We start from the raw sequence: 22,396 nt of genomic DNA on the forward strand, positions 1-22,396 counted from the left end.
CTGCCCTGCCGGGTTCTCAGTGAGTAATGACAGATGGCGTCCATGATTACCTGGTAACCAGGGACGCTGACCTCTCTGCAAGGGGCCGGATCAGCCGCGAGATGACGGCTAGCTCCACCCAGCTGTCAGAAGCAGGCTGTCGGCCGGCCAATGGCCAGCTATTCGGCCAGCTTCAGCTTTTACCTCGGCTCAGTGGAGCCAAGGCATATGCCTTCGGCTCCACTGAGCCGCTCGGCCAACTTCGGGGGCTGTACAGGCTAACCAGGAACGACATCTGTCATTACACACTGAGAACACGGAGAGGCCGCTCTCGGTGTGTAATGACAGTGTCCCTGGTTTGCTGGTAACCAGGGATGCTGATCTCTTTGCAAGTGGCTGGAGCCTTCGGCTCAACTGAGCCGCTCGGCCAACTTCGGGAGCTGTACGGGCTATAGTTAATATCCCGTACAGCAGCCCTCCGGTTCTACTGAACCAAAGGGATCCTGGGGCCGAAGCTAGACGAAGGATCAGCCGAAGATACGGCTAGATCCTTCGGCAGCTTAGTGAATAGACCCCTAATTCTTGTCACAACTAAGAGTATTTAAGAGAAGAGTTCCCTCTCATTGAGAAGATATCCTCTCATTTCCTGTTGAGTCTATAGGACGGGAAGTAAAGAGAACTCTCTAGTGAGACACAAATGGCAAAAAAACCTGACAGTGGTTTTATATACTTATAACTATGGATAGTAGTTATAAGTATAACTTATGCCTTGCAGAGCAGATAACAAACTATGTATTAGAAATGATGCATTGTAAGTCAATATGGGCTTGTCTTCTGCTCAGCACAGTGCTGTCAGTCTAGCAATGGTAACTGGAGAGGGTGGTGTTTTTGATAGTTTTCAGGAGAAGAAGAGGAGAAAGAGGACATTAAGGACAAGTTCACACCAAGTGCAGAGCAGATACAGAGCAGAGCAGTTTAAGAATGCATCGAAAATGCATCACATGTATTACAATGGTATTTTGGGCTCTAGTTCACACCAGAATGTTCACCTCCAGTGCATTTGGAAAAACTGCTGCATACCCTATTTTTTCTGCTCTGGAACACACCAAAACACATGTAAATGCATACAAAATGCATGTATGCACACCTGAAAGCCCATTTTAAGATTGAAAAAACCGCAACAGAACTAATCAAAAATGCAGCAAAACGCACTGCACTGCACTGCATATGCAGATGTGATAGTTTTAGCAGCAACACAAACTTCTTCAACAAGGGGTAACATGCCTGCTTTAAAAGGCAGATACAAATTGGCCATTGGTTTACTGTGGCTATCCCTTTTTTCACTGATGCAAAATTGACATTATGGCTGCAAATGAGAAAGCAGTGTAAAAATTGGCCAGCGACAATTCGGTTTTATAGAGAGAGAATTGGCCAAAATGTTGTAGAATCACAGGGCACAGGCAGGTGTTTTCCCACAAAAGTTAAGGGACTGCCAATGATAAAGCAGTGTAAACACTGACAAGTGGCAGGACAGTTTAAATTATAGAGAACTGGCCAAAATCTACTGGAGATCACAGATCACAGGCAAGTGTTTTCCTGCAAGATGACAGGTGTCAAAGATTAAGAGCACCAAACCAAAGGTGATGTAGCTCTGCCATGTATAAATTGGACAGTTTTAATAAGCAAAACTAGGCCATCAGCGGACCAGTTTTAATCAGGGAGACTAGGCCTTATAGTTGTATTCCTAACTATTATTTTCACTATGTGGATAAAGGGGTTCAGTGAATGTGAGAAGTATAATGTAAGGTGCACACTGTTTTTTTCGCTTTCTTTTTTTCTTCCAGTGATGCAGTGGTGTTCTGGAAGAAAGAGAATAGTAAAGAGGCAGCTCCAAGGACAGATGGTCAGCAACAAGAGAATGCTCTGATTTGAGCACCCCAAACCTAAAAAAGGTCCTGTCAACATAAAATAAAGCCAAAATAAACTAAAACCGCACAATACCACTCCCCAAAAAGCGCACTTTTGTTTTTTAAAGGAAAGTCTTTCAACAAAAGAAAAAAGTTTATTTTGGTATTTAAAATTTCCCTGAGGGCCGGTTCACACCACAAAGTCTGCGTTCCAGAGCATTCGACCTCTGGAACGTATTGGAATGCAAGCCGGCTGGCTCCCTGCGTTCAGGGGCGGGAGGGAGCATGGCGGTGCTTTGAACTCAATGGCATCGCATTGCGGGCGGGGGCATGGCTGCGGTGCCATTGACTTCAATGCACCGCCAAGCCCCCTCCTGCCCTTGAACGCAGGGAGCCGGCCGGCTTGCGTTCCAGAGGACAAACGCTCTGCAATGCAGACTTTGTGGTGTGAACCGGCCCTTAGACCTTAAATAAAGAATTCTCAGTGCTGCATAATAGATTTTATGTCCATTCACTGCTCTAGCATCCTGAGGAATGTCTCTTATGTGCTATGTCTGGCAATACAGACTAGCTATCTCTGTCCTAAGCTAGGAGCATGCACCCAGGATGGCCACAATTCTTTAAAGGTGGGCCTAATGCCTGCATTTGTCTGATTTGTCTGCATTTTCACATTTCAAAATGGAGAAGTGGAGCGGGAGTTTTAGGGACCTGTGATGATTTTTAAAAGTACATTATCCCAGAGTGCTGCAGAAGCCTTTGGGCTATACCCTCCATCTGCAATGCGAGACAATCCTTTGGATAGACAGATTCAATGGATGCAGCACGGACAGACCAGAACTTCAACACATACATTTGTTGTTTCTACCCCATAGCTATGTACAAATGTAATTCTTGGTTTTAAAGAATTATTTTCTTGCTTTTAAACAACTAAATTACTGACATGAAGAAACAAGCTAATTAAAAAGAAAGGATCCAAAGCAACATTTTGCATGTCAAAGCAAATATTTATTTCCTAGTGTGTTATAAAGGCCTTTTTATTAGTGGTATACTGCATAAAGCAGTGGCATAGAGGTTAGAAGAAGAGACCAGTGAGAACTGCAGGGGACCACTGAAATCCACACTCATGGACTTTGCGACTAAGCTTCTATGGGTTAAATGCATTAGAGGTGGCGGCCACTGGGTGGGGACTTTTACCATGCTGGCTGTCTGATGAAATAAACTACATGTTCATTGAATGAGTGGTGTGCGGCTTTTCCTTGGATGGTGTCGCTACAAAGCGTGGACGGCTCCTGGTAAGCACCTGCATGCATCTGGGTCACGGAGACTGATGTAGGGTGGAGCGGTGCTGCTTTTTTGTGCTTACACTCATAGATGTTTTGTTTCAGTGTGCTTTCAGTGCAGACTTTAGGAGAACATTTCTTAGGGGCAGAGTTTGGTGCGCTGGGTAGCAGAAAAGGTGAATACGTTACTGACTTCTTTTACAGGTATTGCTTAGTTTTGAAAAGGGTTGGGAAGGTTTAGACTTTTTATGAATTGTTTTTCGCTGTCTGCATCTCCATTGGGGAGATTCACCTTCCCTATTTGTACTTGTGACCATTTTTCCCCTAGTAAGAAATTGAAAATGTTTGTCCCCAGAACAAGAGGTTGGGGGAAATCTCCCAATGGGTACACCTGTTCCTGGAACAACTGTTCAAGAGAGGAATTCCCCTCGCTTTGGGGGCTTTTCTCAAACTTCCTGTTCCATCTCTTGGAAATTTGCCCAGTAGCACACAGACAGCAAAAACAAAATTGCAGGGGTTTTAACCCTTCTCTATCCAAAAAAAAAAAAGGTTATACACACATTTTAAGAATCCAAGTCTTCCATTTTTTTAAAAACACACATGGGGGAATTTGTCAAAACTGGAGCAGACAAAATCTGGAGCAGATTTGCACTGCAACCAATCGGCTTCTCTGTCTCATTTTCAAAACTTACCTGAGCAAACTGAAGAGAGATGCTGATTGGTTGCCATGGGCAACTGCTACAGATTATGTCTGCTCCTGTTTTGGTAATTTCCCACCACACTATTTACCAAGCTGACCGTTTGCTATAACAATTATTGATTTTAGCATGAGAGCCAAACAAGATATGAAAATAACAATCACATGGCTGAAAAAATCATTCTTATGGCAATGAAAACATGTTCTATAGCTTAGTGAACTGAACCTAGTGCATATTTCCTATTTAGTTATATAAATTCCAGTGAATGAAATTGACTTAAAAGTGTTTTGCAATTATAAGTTTGATTTGGGCAACGTAAGGGCAGATTTGAACATAAGCCAAGAAGCTTGACTCGAGTCTAGATATGATTTATCACCTGGTTTGGGAATTACTAAAGAGCACAGCTGCTAATAACTTAGTTTGTGTTGGAACATGAAAATTTAATTTAAAGACATTACTTTTATGCTAAACAGGTTTGCTACCAGATTTTATTAAAAAATTACCAGTGTTATATTTAATGATGAGAGGAATTAAAACTAAATAAAAATAAAGTGTTAATTACTTTAGGGCTCCTTTTGATGTCTCCAGATGCTTTTGTGTAAGTTATCTGTAAATTTAGCCTTATGTTACATATGTAAAATTGAAATACTGTACTGCCAGTAGAAAACTGTGCATCACTTTCAATATTGGAGTGGAAACACAATTATATACTAATACTATTTCCAGGAATTAATTTATATTAAGGCAGACCTAAATCTTCCTGATTACTGAAGCTATTTGTTAGCCTCTCAGGTGCCATACTACTAACTTAAAAGCAAAGCTGCTAAATACTTACCCATAGCATCTCCAGCCAGCAGGCTACCATCAGCTCTTGACTCTGGATCAATGCCATAGTAAAGAAACATATGGCCACTGTCAAAGTATTAGATATGTGTTTAGGTGGAGCCACTGATTGGCTGGCTTTTCTTGAACCTCAGCCTTTGAGAACATGGCCATGGTTCTGACAATGGATATGCTAAACGAAAGGGGAGGTGGGCAATACCGGAACCATGGCCTGTGTGACTAATCAGTGCCATGTACAAGTAAACTTGAAGTGTGCCCATACTCATACTCATTGTTTTGCAAAAATATTTATGCCCATTGGGCTTTTTGATATTTTGTGGTGTTACAACTAGGAATTAAAATGTATTTACTTTGGATGCATGTAATTCAAATATATATAACATACAGTGCAAAATAGCATTTATTTTTATGTAAAAGTTAATTCAATGAGAAAATAGTCATTTACTGTTTGCATAAGTATTCCAACTTACGGTAGTCATTTTAACTGCTAGTCGTTTTGTCTGTTGCAATTTTGCCATATTCTTGGTGAAATTGCTCTAACTCTTTTTTATGAAAGTCCCTCCCATCTCCCAACTGAAAAAAAAATCTCTAAATCTAATCTAAATATAATTTTATATACCAAAAATTTCAATCATGTGATCCTCCAGTACCGGGTCTTTGTTTACTTCCAGCTGCGTCCCTCTTCAGATGTCCATGTCACCACTTGCAAAGCACTGACACTTCCTATTGGCTGTCAAATGGCAGAGTCCTCTCAGAATCCAGAAGAGGAGTGTCCCTCACACCTGGCAATGGAGTCGATAAGGGGGCTGGAGGGGGGGACTTAAGTCAGTATAACTTGCTTCATCAGGTCAGAAAAAATAAAAACCCTGGCTGTCATATTTTGACCAGAGCGGTTCTTTAAGCTCTATAAAAGTTGGATATAGAAATGGCTTTATCACTATTAAGGTTGGATGAGATTGGTTGGTGAACAGAAATGTTCTTGTTTTGCCAGTTTCTAATTTTGATTTAGATCTGGGCTTTGAGTGGACCACTCTAAATCCAGGTTCTTGGTTTTGTTTAGGGTCATTGTCCTACAGGAGTGTGAACCAAACCTGACCTAGTCTGGGGTTTCTAGCAGACTGACACAGTATTTCCTCTGTGATAGCCTTTTAGTTAGCTCTGTCCATCTTGTCCCGGTCAGTGTCCCTGCCAATGCATTCCTCCCACATGATGCCACCACCACCAAGCTTAATGCATCAAGCTACAAAACATTTTTTCACTTGCCTGCTGTTTTTCCCACATGCACATGCATAGAAAACTTTATAAAGGGGTGAAACCATATGTACTTAAGACATTTTAGTTTTTATTAGTGCATCAGCTGGAAAAAAAAAATCTACTTTAGCATTATAGACTATTTTGAAAAAATCAATGACTTAAAGTCCCAATTAAATACATTTTAATTCTGGGTTCTAACACTAGAAAACATAGAAAAGCCCAAAGGTGGTAAATAGCGTTGTTAGGATTACACTCTCAGCCCGACTCTGCGCAGAGATTTTCCAGATTGGGGGAACAATCTAGGTGCCAGCAAACTGAAAGTGATCATCACTGGGGTCAGTAAAATCTGCAGTAAACCCTTCACACACACCCATAGTAGATGCCAGCATGTGTTATATTGGAAACATGCACTGTCCAAAGCATCTGCTAAGGCAGTTGTCAACTTTAAGTGATACTCGCCACCATATCCAGACAGGAATGTAACAGAGTTTTAAAATATAGCAGCTCTTACAGGGCAAGGATTCTTTCATTTCTGCTTTAGAGCATTAAGGCTGGGTTCACACCTTGGCGTTTTCTGTATGCGCGTTTTACGCGCGCTTTTTTACCGAAGTTTTTTGGGCGTATTGTGAAGCGTTTTTGTGCGTTTTTGCACATTAGAAAACTCGCTTTTTATGATTGACTACAGAGGCGTCCAATGAAAATGAATTCCGGTATTTACGGAGGCGTCCAATGGAAAAAACTTCCTGAGTCGCAGCATTTCCTTTTCCTGTTTCTTTGTTTGAAAAGGTGTGCCTGTGTCAGAAAACCGTGTGCTGTATGCAGTTTCCTTGTTGTAGAAGAGAGTGTGCTGAGTGGAGTGATTATGGAGCTTGTGAACCGACGACGAACTGCAGCATTCATTGCGGCTGTGCGGCTTATTCGTTTGAGGAGAAAGAGACAGAGCAGGCGAAGGTTCTGGGTCCATCCAATCATTGCCAACCGACCACAAAGAGGCCAATTTTGGGCGATGTATGAGAACCTCCGTGGCCATGAGGAGAAATTATTTTCGTATACACGCATGTCCATAAACAGGTTGGCACACATACAATGCTTATTGATTATTATTGATAGAAATGCTAATGATAAAAAATGAAGCTAATTGCTAGTTTTGACCCCCAACTTTTTTATATGTTACAGTTTTGATGAGCTGCTTGGTTTGATGTCTGTCCAGTTGGAGCGCCAGGACACATTTATGAGAGACAGCATTCCACCAGCCGAAAGATTGATCATAACTTTGCGGTAAGTTCACAAACATCACTGCAGTGGCTGTAGTTATGAAATGAGTTTTGTATATGGAATTGTATATTATTGCCCTGTGCCCTATGAATGAAATCTGACAGAGTCACTGGCTCACATAAATGACTCAGCATTCCTGCATAGTTCAAAGAAATCAAGTGCTGCAGCACCCAATCAAAAGAGATGAGTGGTGGTCATAATGTCTCTTGTCAGCACATGTGCATGTAACAAAGCCTGATGGACTCCTAGTGCTGCCCAATTTTCTCTTAGTCTGAGTGCTTCTGTACAGGGATTTACAGGAAACAGATATCAACTTATGGCACCACCATGTACAGGGTGTGCCAGTATCAGACATCCCAACTCTCCCGGACGCTCCGGGAGTCTCCCGCTATAAGATAGCGGCTCCCAGCCGCCTGGGAGAGAAACACTTTCTCTCGGAAAGATTTACTCTGCTCGATTGCTTCCTGTGCTATCTGCCATCATTTCAGGGGGGTGCTCTCCCCCTCCCCGCAGATAGGGGGGGGGAAGAGGGCACCTCCCTGAAATAGCTTCTTTCAGGTTGGGATCCCTGCAGTATAATATGCAGAGTGGCAGCCAGGTGCTGAGTACTTTAACCCTCTCTGCGTTCCAGCACTCGGCACTGAAAAAAAGCCTCTGTCCAACGTCCAATCAGATGCTGGCAGATGGATGAAGGCAGCTATGTGCTGCAAGGCATCCTATTGGACACCTTACAGCTCAATCATTAGAGCTGCTGCAGACTCCCTCTGAAACTCAGAACAGACTCCCGGGTCACTGAGGCACTGTTACCATAGTGACGGTGTACGCTGTCACTATGTGAAGAGAGATCTGTGTGGGACTGCAGGACAGGTTAGTGAGAGATTATTTTACACAGTGCATCACTAAACCACTAGGGAATATAAGTGACACTTTCCAGCCAGTCATTGGCCACCAATGCTTGGGGCGGGGGGGGGTCATTTTTCCAGCCAGCCACCGACCACACATACTTCTGACCAAAGTCTTTATTGTCTAAAAGGTTGATGGTTGCTATGAAGTCACTTTTATGAAGTGTTTATGAAGTGTTTACTAATGAAGTATTTTATGAAGTTCTTCTTTAACCACTTGCTGACCAGGTGTTTACACCAACTTCCTGTCCAGGCCATTTTTCAGTATTTAGCGCTGCATTACTTTTTATTGACATTTATTCCGTCATGCAACACTGTACTGAAATGAATTTTATACCATTTTTTGGGGACAGATAGAGCTTTCTTTTGGTGGTATTTAATCACCACCGGGGTTTTTCTTTTTTACTATATTAAGGAAAAATTACTGAAATTTTTTTTTTTTTAACATTATGTTAGGAAACAATTATTACTACCAATTTTTTTGGTAAAATATAAAAGACAGGGTCACGTCAGTTAAATAGACACCAAACATGTCAAGCACCCGTAAAATCACAAAAAAACGAACATACCCAAAATTGGTTATAGGCGATGCTTTGAAAGCTTTTACTGCTCATCCGTTTAGTGCTAACAGTGATTAATGGCCCTAGAGATATTGTTCTCACTGCAACGTTCGCGGTGATATGTAACACATGCAGCATAATGGGCGCAATCGCCACTTATGCATGTATGCGCACCCATGTATATAGTATACCGGGCAATAGCCCGCTATATGTTGAGTTTTAGGTCACAGTCTGTGACCCTGAAGAGAACTGTGGCAAACAAGGTTAAGCCATAGTTCTCTTTTAAAGAATATTTTACAGAGATTGAACATTTAGATTATAATACTGTACGTTTCTTCACCCTACAGACAGTATTGGAGGGAAAAAAAATGAACATTTGTGTTTTTTTAATGGACAACACTGTTAGGCTTTGTTTTCCACTGCTTTGATAGCATTTGAATCTAACAGCAGCAGAACTGCTTTCCTGGTGGGGGATGCTGAGAGAAGCCACGGAACACAATAAAGAGCCATGGTACGCATGTTGCAGATGTCATTTGGAACACTGTGCAACAACTTCACCTTTTAGCTTTAGATCTTAATATGCGTAAACCTTAAGGGCCCTTTCACAACATTGTGATGCAGTAATGCATTCTTTCTGAATGACACCCCAACACACCTCCTCGGCACATGTATGTTGCATCACAATGCAATATGTGGCAATGCACTAATGTGTGTTTTGGTTCACTATGCTGCCAAATATGCTGCATGCACAATTTTAGATCCATTCTAGTGCACTGAACAGTCCATCAAATGAATGAGCTGCTCTAACGCAACACATGTTGATGGGTGACGCAACACAGATTAACATGTGTGTATAATGCACGCAGAGGCCCGGGCTGCTGTGAACAGACCATCATTTTAGAAACTTTAGTAAATGAGGCTTATAGTAGTTATTTCTTATACACATGCAGACAACATAATGTACAGTATGTCACAAACAACACCATTCATGTTAATTTTATTTTTCTAGCATAAAGATATTTTTTTCTATGCTGATGATTGTTTTCAGTAACTTTCTTCAATTTTTTCATCACAATTATCCAATCCAAGGCTTTAAACTATGGCAAACAGAGTGTCTATGAGGGCAGGCTTGAGAACAGATGTGTATATGTTTCTATAGTCTGACAGGGTTTTTTTGTTCCCTTTTCACAAATTATTCCCACACGTGAGCAATCTTTGGATTCGTGCTGGGTAATCTTGTTTAGATCACAAGCTGTTGTTCCTCTTTATGGGTGTGTGTCTCTTTGTGCTGTGACTGTGCTTGTGCCTTCTTGTTCATTCTTGTGTGTGTATTTAGTTGGTTTTCCGTGTAGCCAGCAGAAATGCATTTTGCTTCTGTTTGCAGTTGTCATGTTTGCAATTAATTATAGTGCATTTGGAACTAGTTTTCTTCAAACAATATTGGGAAGTGGGTCTTGTCCTTGACATTTGTTGTAAGAGATTTTTTTTATGTTCCGAAAACAGCTGTTAATAATGATGTATTAACTGTTATCTTATGTGAAAAGGTAAACATATGAACATATAAACATGGAAATGGAAACATATAATTGTATACATATAATTAGATGCAAAAGAGGCATTACAGTGTCAATTTGTATGTTGTAATACACATCTCTATTTGCTTGTATTTGTATTATTTATTATTATTATTATTATTATTATTATTATTATATTATTATTTTTCCTATTACACAGGATGTATTCATTGCCAACAGTTTGCGCTGCACTTTAAATCTAAACATGCAACAGTACAAAGAGATCTGCTTAGCTCACACCTTTAGTTCCACCTTTTGTTATTTTGAGACAAAGGACCTGATTTAGTAAAGTATGAAATGAGGTGAAGTGAACCATGTTAGTTTAAAACCTGTAATCACGGGGAGGGAAAGCTCTGTTTCTTAAATTGCTCTGCACATTATTTGAAGTTAGTTGTCTCTTAACTCTACTTCACACATGAGTAAATCAGGCCCAAAATCTAATTTCATATCTGCAATACAATAATAAAGAAGACAACCACACATTTAAAAAGAACCCCATAGCCCCCTGCTTGGACCATCTTCATCCAGACCTCATATGCAGACAATGCAGACATGTCAATTTTTTCTCTGCCGTGGAATGCAGGTGGATGGACAGTGTTTACAGCCTGCAGTGTTTTGGTGGAAATCATTTCTGTCTCAGGTAAATGGGTGCCAAAAGGGGTTGGCCATTATTTTCTATGGCTAGGCCCAGTGCATGTGTAGCGCCCTAGTGGAAAGGGTGCTATTAAATCTAGTGCTTATCAGATTGTATGTGGTCTGATACTAATTTGTAGTTTGGTTCATGTGGTTTTCCCCCTAAACAATCTATCATTGCTTGCCATCTGTCTGTTGCTAGAGATACTGCAGGGTGTGCTCTGGTCACAGAACAGAGCAACCAATGGGATTGCTATGAGTGAATATCCCTCTCCAGCCAATCACTGTTGAATGATAGCCAGTGGTGCATGCTGGGGGAGGAGATATATACTTTGGGTGGACCATGTGAGCTCTTTCTTCCTCCCCTAGGCCCAGCCTGCGGGGAGGCTGCACTGGACTGCCTGAGCTGGCTAGGCCTATAGCCTGGGGACTAGCCATGGAATCACCCTGGAGCCTGGTGGCAGCAGGTCCAGTGGTTGCTACTGGTAAAGACAAGGATCAGTAACTTCTACTTCAAGTAATGCAGTGTCAAGTGCTAGACCTGCCGTGCATGGAGACAGTAATCACACTCGCTGAAGAGTAATGGAGTCTACATCTCCCGGGATGATCCTAACCCTCTACCTCTCTCCCTGAAGCTCTCCAATAAAAGTTTCAAGCATCATAACTACAGTCTGGACCTCACTTCAATTGATCACCAGAATGGAGGTAAGTGCTGATGGGCAGAAGCGAGTAAATGTATGCCTAGACAAGAAGAATTGGAGCTGTCGTAACCCATAGCAACAGACCCTAGTAACTCAAGGTGTGCTGGTGTGCTGTGGATCCATAATAGATGTTTCTTATAGATGAAAGACAGGAAGACCCGTTAGTGCATTTCACTGTAGCTCACCCCTTCAGAACCACCGGTAGTGTTATCCTGTGTTAGGATAGCGCTGACCGAGGAAGGGGGGGACGGACGCTACACATGTGTAACCTTTCAGAGCACTGCTCAAATACCAAAGACTGTAAGCATGGTCCAGTCATGGGCAAGCCATGGTAGTGAGGAAAAAAATCTATGCTCAGTCTTCAACAAACCGGGTCAACACACTTCTGCTTTGCAGCACTGGTGGCCCCTGGTTCAAATCCCGGTCAGGACACCATCTGCAAGGAGTTTGCATGTTCTCTCTGTGCTTGCGTGGGTTTTCCTCTGGGTACTCTGGTTTCCTCCCACACTCTAAAGACATGCTGGTAAATTCATTGGCTCCTGTCTAAATCTACCCTGTATGTATGTATGTCAGATAGGGACATAGATTGTAAGATCCTTGAGGACAGGGACTGATGTGAATGTGCAGTATGTAAAGTGCTGTGTAAATTGTTGGTTCCATATAACACCTGTAATAAATGAATAAATAAAATGTACTACTAGATTGTAAGCTCTCACAAGCAGGGCCCTCCCAACCCTATTGTTCTGAAACTGTATTGTACTGTAAATTGTATTGTACCTGTACTGTCTCCACTATTTTGTAAAGCGCTGAGCAAATTGTTGGCGCTATATAAATCCTGTATTATAATAATAATAATAATAATAATAATAATACTACAAACTTCGGATTCTTAACTGATCTTCTTCTGGGCTATTGATGTGTGAGCAGCTTGCTCTCCATAAATCCATACTGTTTAACTTAGAATGGGATGATTTGCAGTTAGTTTCATTTATAAAACTCAATCTGCCAGTGTCACCTGGGTGGATAGATGGAAATGCATGGGCTTTAGCCATGCTGATACCAGTCAGTATGTTCTAATATTAGAAATAAACCTAATTATGAACCTAGCCTACTTCTTTTTGTTCCTCTTAACTGTATTTGACAGAACTGCTATTTCATCTGGAATATGTGTGTTGGATGTGCTACTGAATGGCTCCAGTATTACTGCACAGTTGCTGAGACCTAGCAACAGAGATAACTGTCCCCAGAGATGCCCAGAACTACTATATATTATCTGGGTTTATAAATAGGTTTAGGTCCACTTTACAGTTAACCTACCTGTATAGTTCACTGTGGCATACAGGTTATACTTGCAAAGTAACACATTCGGTTTAAAGGAAGAACCATATGAAGTCACCTGATTACACCTGCCCCCACCCCCCAATTTTGATTATACACAAAATTCCCAGTAATTATGTGTGAGGGAAAATACTGTACATGGCTATACCGTTCTGCTTTCCCATATTACAGCGCTCAATGCCTTACTGTCATATGAGTACAGCAGTAACGTGCGGTACCTTTGCTTCTTGGTGAGACATTCCCCAGCCCCGCCCCCAGCAGGCCCAGCCCCGCCCATATCTCACCGAAGCGCTGCCCATATCCCACAGAAGTCCAACCCACATCCCGACGAATCCCTGGCTAGTGTGAAGGAGAGAGGGAGGAGGAAGGGAGAAGACAGGGAGGAGCCTCCCCGCCCCTCACTTGCTAATCACTGCTGAGCCATCGAGATCGATGGCCTCAGTGTTTTTCGTTTTTCTTTTTTTGATTGGACAGCTAGGACCAATGGCACTTTGCCATCGGTCCAAACCATCCACAGAGATCACGCCTCTAACACAGAGTAGAGGCTGTGACAGATCTTGCCTCACTAGTTAGGTTACACAAGCAGTGGGGAAGCCCGCTTCTGTGTAAACTAACTAGCTGTCAAAAGCCAGATGCAGCACTGCCTGTAATTAACAGGCGGCGCTCCGTCCATGACAGGTTGCACAGAGGGGAGGCTTTCCCTGCTGTGTAAATAGCAGGGAATATTATTGCTGGCGCAATAAATGTGGCGAGGTTGAATGAGAGGGGTAGGTGATGTACTCACCTATGGTAGGTCGATAATTCGCTTTTTTGAACGGAGCCCACCACCGTCGTTGAGAGCCAGCCTCACTTTCCTTGCGGTGAGTTACAGAATTTCCTCCCTTTTTCACTCACCCACCATATCTCATCTTGCCATATTTTGTGTTTACATCTGTCCCATCTGGTTGGACCTCCACACCACCCATCCCAAGAGGGACCGTCTCCCCCACTGTTCCACTTCGTCTGACGGCCTTCAAAATCCACACAGAAAATCTCCCCAAACTCTAGTCACACACGGGGTACCCACCAAGTACCGCAACTCGCCCCGCCCCTGACGAGCGCCACACATGGGGTAAAACTCTTCGAACTTTTAAATTTCCCTGCTGTGTAACCTGCTAGAAGCCGATCTGAATGGAGAAAAAGCTGTCAGCTTCAGATTGCAGCTGACATCTTTTTCCTCCATAATACTAGATGAGGCTCCGCCTCACCTGCCTTCCCTGACCGCACGTCCCTGGAGTACATGTGGGAACGTAGTCCTGTATAATTACCTGAATGTGAATAGTCCTGTACAATTATACATTTTTCCAAAATAATTAAACACGCACACACATGTTCATGTAGAATACATGTTTTTTTTAATCATCAAGGTAGGGGTCAACTTACTCACAGCTATCAAGCTATGAAGCTGTCAGCCTCTATGACTGGTGTGGCTATCTGCAGAACTGATTAGGAAAACTGCATATTTAAAAATAATATTAAAAAAGGAAAAAGCACAGCGGTATTAAATAATGAAGGATCTGTGAAATACTAGTTTGGATCTCAGGAGCGTCTCAGGCAAACTCTGGCAGAAAGGATTTTTAATTATTCGCTCATCTCTACTATCCAACAACTCTGAGACAAAAACGGTTACTAGGGAAGGCCCTGTGGCATGATTTCCAATAAACCTCTATAGGCACTGTGCATTCCTTGGTTACCAAGCAGTAACTCAAAGCAGCCTGTCTGCTAATGCTGTTCACATTGATTTTAACTGAAAAGACAAGGAGACATATTTGAAACACTCTCTTGATCCAATATAAATCTAGATTGGCCATGCTGCTCCTGACGCCATGAACATTCTTACAATAGGTGCACTCTATTCAGATAAATTATAGGACATTCCTAAGGACGTTTTTAAAACTGCATTATATGCTCCTCACAATCAATCTAGCACCATATTATTGCATGTATAGCATAAAAGTATGAATAGGGTACTATTAAATATTGCAGGACTGCTTTATGGAAACTTGGGGAAAAAAAAGTTTGTGTTTCTCTCCAGCTGTATTTTTTCTCATCCAGATTTGGAAAAAATAAATCAGACATCTAACAGGCTATTCCATGAAATACAATCTTTTTAATGCATATAATTTAAAACCACTTGGCTGAGCACACACATTTAGAACCCTATTTATTAAAGAGCAGTATGGACTTATTCACTGTTTGTTTTTTAAATCTATATATTAGACATGTGCACTGGCAAAAAATTTGTTTAGTTTCGTTTCGTTTTGATTCGGATTTTGTGTTATTTCATTTTTCGGGATACGGATGCGAAAGTCAATTCGGACGAAATCCATTAGCGGTAGTTCGTTCGAACGTTCGTTTCGTTTTCGTTTCTTATTCGTTTGTTGGTTGCAGCAAAGTGACACGAAACGAATAAGAAACGAAAGTTCGAACGAACTACCGCTAATGAATTTCGGAAACGGAAATTCGGATTCGTTTGCATTTGTTATATCTGTAATTCGGAGTTCAGATACATCCGAATGTTCGAATTTCCGAAAATTCGTCCGAATTTCGTTTCGGAACGCAACTAATCGCACATGTCTATTATATATGTTTTGACCATAGAAGCCAAGTGTTCCGGATCCTGCAGGACAAATCTGCAGTGTCCTTGTTCCAGGATCCATGACACTTGGCACAGTCCAGTGTGGCAGAAAGATGCCAAGTGCTGATGTGTTCCATCATTGGCACAGCAGCTATGTCTATCGGGCTGCAGTACAGGAGCGTTTGTTCATGTAAGTAAACACTTAGGGGTCTATTTACGAAGCTGCTGAAGGATCTAGCCGTAGCTTCGGCCGATCCTTCAGCTAGCTTCGGTTACGGGAGTCCATCGGTTAATTCGAACAGAGAGCCTGCTGTACGGGCTTTTCACAATAGCCCGTACAGCTCCCGATCATGGCCGAGCGGCTCAGCCGAGCCGAACGCATATGCATCGGCTCGGCTGAGCCGTGACCCCTTACACTTGCTGCCACTAACACCAACGATTTGGGGTTAATTTTGCTCCCACTGACACCGACAATTTGGGCTTATTATTTTGCTTCCACTGACACCAAAGATTTGGGGTCATTATTTTGCTTCTACTGACACCAACAATTTGGGGTTATTATTTTGCTTCCACAAACACCAACGATATGGGGTTAATTGTTATCCCACTAACAATGACAATATGGGATTATTATTTTGCTTCCATTGACACCAACGATATGGGTGTTAATTGTTATCCCACTAACAACAACAATTTGTAGTTATTATTTTGCTTTCACTAACACCAAGTATTTTGGGTTAATTTTTCTCCCAATGACACTAATGATGTGTCTTTTATTACTGACACTGATAAGACTTATGTTACTTCCACAATCTCTTCAGTGTACCCTTAGGTCCTATTTTGTCTATAACATAGCAAAGCATAGGTACATAGCCTGTGCAGAGAGCAGAGCTGAGGGATAGCTGTGGGATACATTTGTAGTTTCACCACAGCTGGAGGGCCGTTTGTCATCACTGCACTACATACTGCCTACAGAAAACTACAGGAGATACAAGACCAGTCACCCTGCACAAAGAGAGACAGTAGCAGTGGCCGGTCTTTATTAAAGGAGAACTATGGGGTTAGGGCTTTTCCCCATAGTTCTCCTTAGGGTAACGGGAGGACACAAACTAGCTTCCTCCTGTCACTCTAAGCTCAGTATACCACGAGCTACAGCTCGCGGTATACTGAGACGCCGCAGCTGAAGCGGATCCGGACAATTATGTCTGATCCACCCAGCTGCGTGAGTGACCTATCTAGAGGCAGAGCCAGCTGTACCCATCCCCTCCCCCGTCCGTTCCGCCAATCATCGCTGGAGGATCGGAGCGGGGAGGGGGGAATCCAGCGAACGCCGGTATGTGTTCGCTCACTTCCCGATCTACTGAGCCGACCTGTGACAGTCTCATTGTCACAGGTCGGCTAGAACTATGAGGTGAGTGAAAAGCACTCACCTCATAGTTCTCCTTTAAAGGGAACACCTGCACAGAGACAAAGTCTCACACTGGATTAGTGCACAGATCCAAGAAATACATAAAGCACACCAAGATTTAAGGAAGAATACAGATGCCTCTTGTAGTTAGACAATATTTACTTATCCCAAAGTTCAGCTGTAACATGTGTTAATATGTGCATTGTTCACCCCGTGCTATCACAAAACATATCAGCATGCAGCTCTGCATGTTGATATGAAATCATCTTATATTCATTAGTTAATCAAACATATTTTTCTTTTACTTACAATTGCTGTTTTCCCACTTCCTGGTCTTAGGCATTAGTGATGTAGCAAATGCCTTAGAGATGCATCCTGGGAAGTTTACATCAGCAGTACATTGCTGGCGGATCTCATCTGTAAACTGCAAAATCTCATGAGATCTCGGGAAAGGTAGTTTTCCCCCTGAGATGATACGCATGGCGACATGTCCTAGTCACATATGCCAGAGTTCCAGGAATTAAAGGGGGATGGATTCACCTGGCTTATTAAAAAAATAGCCACTGTGAGAAGAATGGGGAGGAAGAGAAAAATGAGGTATACATAAAAAAATTAGAATAAAACGCCTGCAATTATCTATAACTATCTGTTTGTAGATTGTCATAACTAAACATTTGTAAATGTGTCCTTGTTGGAATTTTAAACATAAGGGTAAAGTTCCTCTTTAAAAACTGCTGAGATTTATAACCTCATTCAAATAGGCCCACCCCTGCTCTGTGGTCTAGTAACATTGTTACATGCATAATAATTTTTACCCGTTAGTATAAATAAAGGATTATATTAAAAATGCAAGAATAATAATGACCATACACTTTTAAGAATATACTACTGTAAAGCCAATCACTTGTTGCTATTTATCTCTTCTAATATAGTTCCAACATATAACGCTGCACACACAATTCAAAACACACACACAGGATAAATGGCACAGACAGCCTATAGAGATTATTTTAGGAAGGAAGGCACAGGATACCAGTTCCAGAGCTAATTGTGTTTACACACAGAATGAACCATAATAAAACACAGAGTATACAATTCATGGCATAGTTTCCCTCCAAACATCCTGCTGAGAATTTTTATCTTGTTTCATGGAATTTAATGCAACTTTCATGTAAAAAGCATCTTGCCATTAATTGGTTTCTGCGACACAAACAAGCTTGTCATTCATTTGGCTTTGAAAGCAGTACAGCTTCCTGTGTCTTGCCTATTATTGCTTTGTCTTGTGTACTGACCCTTGTATTCCTGATACTTGGCATCAATGATGTGCTGGAACAAGGAGTTCCTGATGCCAGAATGATGGAAGCAGTCAATCCCAAGAAGTTCCTGCAATGCTTGCATTGCATGCTGAGACATCTGATATGTAAATATGCTATGGGCCCGATAAACTATAATGGGTAGCAGTGGCGGAACTACCGCCGGTGCAGGTGGTTTTGCCGCATCGGGGCCTCAGCCTGGGGGGGCCCAGCACAGTCCCTGTGCGGCCGCCGGCAAGTCCCACCATCTATGCACAGGGACTGTGCTGGGCCTCCCAGGCTGAGGCCTAGCGCTTCCGGGGGCCTCGCGCCCACCAGACCTGCCACCGCAATGATCTGCATGCCCTGTATGTTCTGCCAGCTCACAGCGCAGCGTCAAGAAACAGTCGCCGGCTCAGAAGTGAGGGAAGCGGGGACATAGGATATCTCTGCCCCCTCACCATTCTACAGGTCTGCTGCGCCAGGATCGGAGGTAAGAGATGCGATGTAGAGGAGGGCCTAGAGAGATGTGACTGGAGAAGGGGGGGGGGTGATAAGGGACAGGGGGACGATGTGATCGAAAGGGGGGGCTGAGGAGATGTGATAAGGGACAGGGGGATGATGTGATCGAAAAGGGGGGCCGAGGAGATGTGATAGGGGGGCATGTCCCTACTTAACATAACAAAGCAGGGAAAACTAGTTTTGGAGAAGAGCAAATAAAAATTTAAGCTGCAATTTGTACAATGTTTTAAGTTATGCTGTGTGAATTGGAACATAAATATAAAGTAGGTGTTATCCCAATTTGGCTGCAAAAGTGGAAATATACTTTAAGGCTGATATAGGCAGTTGAGAATCTGCACTGAAAAAATTGTGTGAATATTCACTTAATTTATCCAACCATGTAAAAAGCTAATTCCTGTACACCTTGAATACCCAATTGCGTGCATATGATTGTCACATGATTGGATGATTGAAGTGAATATTCACAATTTTTTCAGTGAATATTTTTTAGCAAATTAGCCTTGTTTCATCAGTTTAATGACATCATTGAAATGATCTATAGCAGCCTTTTTCAATCAGGGTGCCATGCACCCTGGGGTGCTTTGTGGGTTCATTAGGGGTGCCTCAAAATTTTCACAGAGCCATGCTTCTGATGTGAAGAGGGCTCCTAGTGTGAGAGGGGGTGACTCTGTTCTGAAATAAGGGCGCTCCTGTGAAGAGGGACTCTTATGTGAAGGGGTTTCCTAATTTGAAGGGGCAGGGCTCTGATGTAAAGGGTGGAGCCCTACTTTTTTGGGGGCCCCCTATAAAATCCATACCACGCCCCTATCTTGCATAGGGGTGTGGGGTGTGGTATGGATTTTGGAGGGAACATACGTTGTCTTTTACATTTACAGTTTTTACATTTTAGACTCTAGTGCCTTGAGATTTTACAAACTTTTAAAGGGACAAAAAAAAAGATTGATAAATGTTGTTCTAAAGTATGTTACTAGTGGGAGCTCCACCATGTGAAAATGCTACTTTCTGTGTGACAGGACCATGGAGTACAGATCTGACGTTCTCAGTACCCTGAGCAGGGCCTCTCCACACCTCTGGACTGGTCCACACCTCTGGTGTTGTAGACTGCTTTAACTTCTACTTGGCTTCACTTCCACATGACCACTTTCCACTACCATTCCTGGAGAAAAAAAACATACTATTTACTATTTACTATTTTTCGTGAGTCCATCTCTTACGCCACATATTATTTTGCTTGTGTCTGTAGTACTGCACTAGGTCAGTGCACGTAATGTTTTTTTGGTACCTTGAGCAGCACAGTCATTTGCCAATATACTAATCTGACAGTGCAAAGGCAGCCATGAGTCTTACTGAACATTGCCAAAATCAGAACCAGAAATCAACCCTATTATGGCTGTCCATACTGGGCGGTAACAGGAGAATGTAGACGTTGTCTGTTCTTTAGGGATGGGGCCTGAATATTGCACTGTGACATTCCAGTCAGCTGTTGCTATTACCAATTATTTCCCATAAGAACACAGTCTGAACCAGATAATGAAGAAATGCCTTTGGGCAAAGTCATATAGGTGCCTTTAATGCTGCAACATTTTACTAAAAGCACAGAGGTGGGAATTTACTAAACTGGAGCAGACAAAATCTGGAGCAGTTGCCTATAGCAACCAATCAGCTTGTTTATTCAGCTTGTTCAGTTAAGCTTTGAAAATGAAAGCTAGAAGTTCATTGGTTGCCATCAGAATCTCCAAATTGTGTGTAGAGTAAATTCCCCTCAGTATATTTTTAACATCATCAGCCTCTGTAAAATACAGCAAATCAAGGGTCAAAGTTAGTATCTTTAGGGTGTTTTAGGATGTTCTTTGCCAAATTGTTTTCATGATGGCCAACAATGCTCTATATGCCATTAGAAGTAATGTGAGGGGCTGTGAAGCTGTCACTTGTATAACTGTGTGAGAGAATCACAGAGGAATGCAAGAAAAATGCTACTGTAATTCTTTAAACTTCTTTATGGCTCAGTTGACACCGGCATTAATAGCAGTCTTTTGGGATCAATTAAAGCTATACCCAAATGCTCTGTGTAATCTCACAAATCTAAGAAAACATGGAAATAAACATGATAGTGCATATTCACGCTGGAGACAAGCACTTGCATTATTGCTTGATGTTGTGCTTTCCTTTGGATACAGCAAGCAACATCAGAAGGTGTTGAAACCCAAAGACTCTACCCGATGTCTGTGATATAAGCCAAAGAGAACACATCTAAAAACACTGCCCCGAACACTTCAGCATTGGGAAGCATGTCCAAATCTTCTCATTTTGAATTTTGAATTTATATGAGTCAGGATGCAATATTAAAAATAGCTCAATGCTGACAGGGGTCAGAAAAAAAGTGCTGAGATCACAAATGAATGCCAATGCGCAATAAACACGGGGGGTGATTGTTGTTAAACAGCTCTGATATAAAACAATCATTTGAACGAGCAAATGATGACTAGCTGCTTTGAAGGCTGAACAAGACCTGCATTTTTTGTGGAATAGCACAGCACGTCTCCCCCCTGGCTGAGCTGCATCAGTGTCTATTACAGTATGGGTGAGAAGGATCAGCTTCAAGTAGGATTTTTGGAAATTGGTTGCCTCTCCTACAAACACACACACACTCACATGACAGGGAGAACATTCCTTATTAACATCTTTGATGAGCTGATGCAGTTTAGTAGGAAACAGACACAAACCACATCCTACTTTATAGTAAAATTTGCTCAAAGCAGAACTCCGGGCAAAAATGTTCTTAACTCTTACAGTGGGGCTACCCCTGCACTGCAATGGTTAATTACTCATTTTTGTCTAGGTGCTAAGAAAAGTTATACTCACCCGATCTTCTGATCTAACTTGTTCTTAGACTGGTCCCTGGAGCCTCACTGCCCATCTGCAGCCACATACTAAGGATCACGTTCTAGTCATCACATCCTATGCACTATGTATAGGATGTGATGCCCCCAAGGGACATCCATCTCTGAAGCAGAGTGGGAGGCAGGCTTCAGGGACCAGAGCAGCAGCCAGCCGGTATAACTTTTTTTTTAGCACCTAGACAAAAACAAGCACTTAACCTTTGCAGTGCCGGTATAGCTCCACTGCAGGGTTAAGAACACTTCTGCTTAAGAAGACTTCTGCTTAAAAGACTCCATTGTACAATTTTTTACACCTAAAGCTGACCATCTTCACCTTGGGTCGATTTCTGTTGCATCCGATTTCTGTCGGCACCACCCAGCTCAACAAATTTTGATTAAAAAAATCGACTGAAAATTGTCAAACAACCACTGCATCCAATCAAATGCAGCCACCGTTTGGGAAATCTGTTTATTTCCCCATCCACACTAAACAGCATGAATTTCAGCTGTTGGCTCTTGTATTCAGACAACTGTAACACCTGCGGCTGTCTAAAACTCGCTATACAGGGAACAAATTTTGTCTGGTTCCTGGTGAACCGGCTGAAATTCGCACAGTGGGTGTCGCTGTCGGCAATCTTCCACCTGTCATTTTTCGATCAGCTGAGGAGCCGGTTGGAAAATTGTCATCTTAAGGGCTGAATGGCTGCCAGCTCTGTTCGGGCATTCTGACAGTG

This window comes from Nanorana parkeri, unplaced genomic scaffold, assembly GCF_000935625.1.
Source record: "Nanorana parkeri isolate BGI_ZX_2015 unplaced genomic scaffold, ASM93562v1 scaffold1677, whole genome shotgun sequence".
Lineage (NCBI taxonomy): Eukaryota > Metazoa > Chordata > Amphibia > Anura > Dicroglossidae > Nanorana > Nanorana parkeri.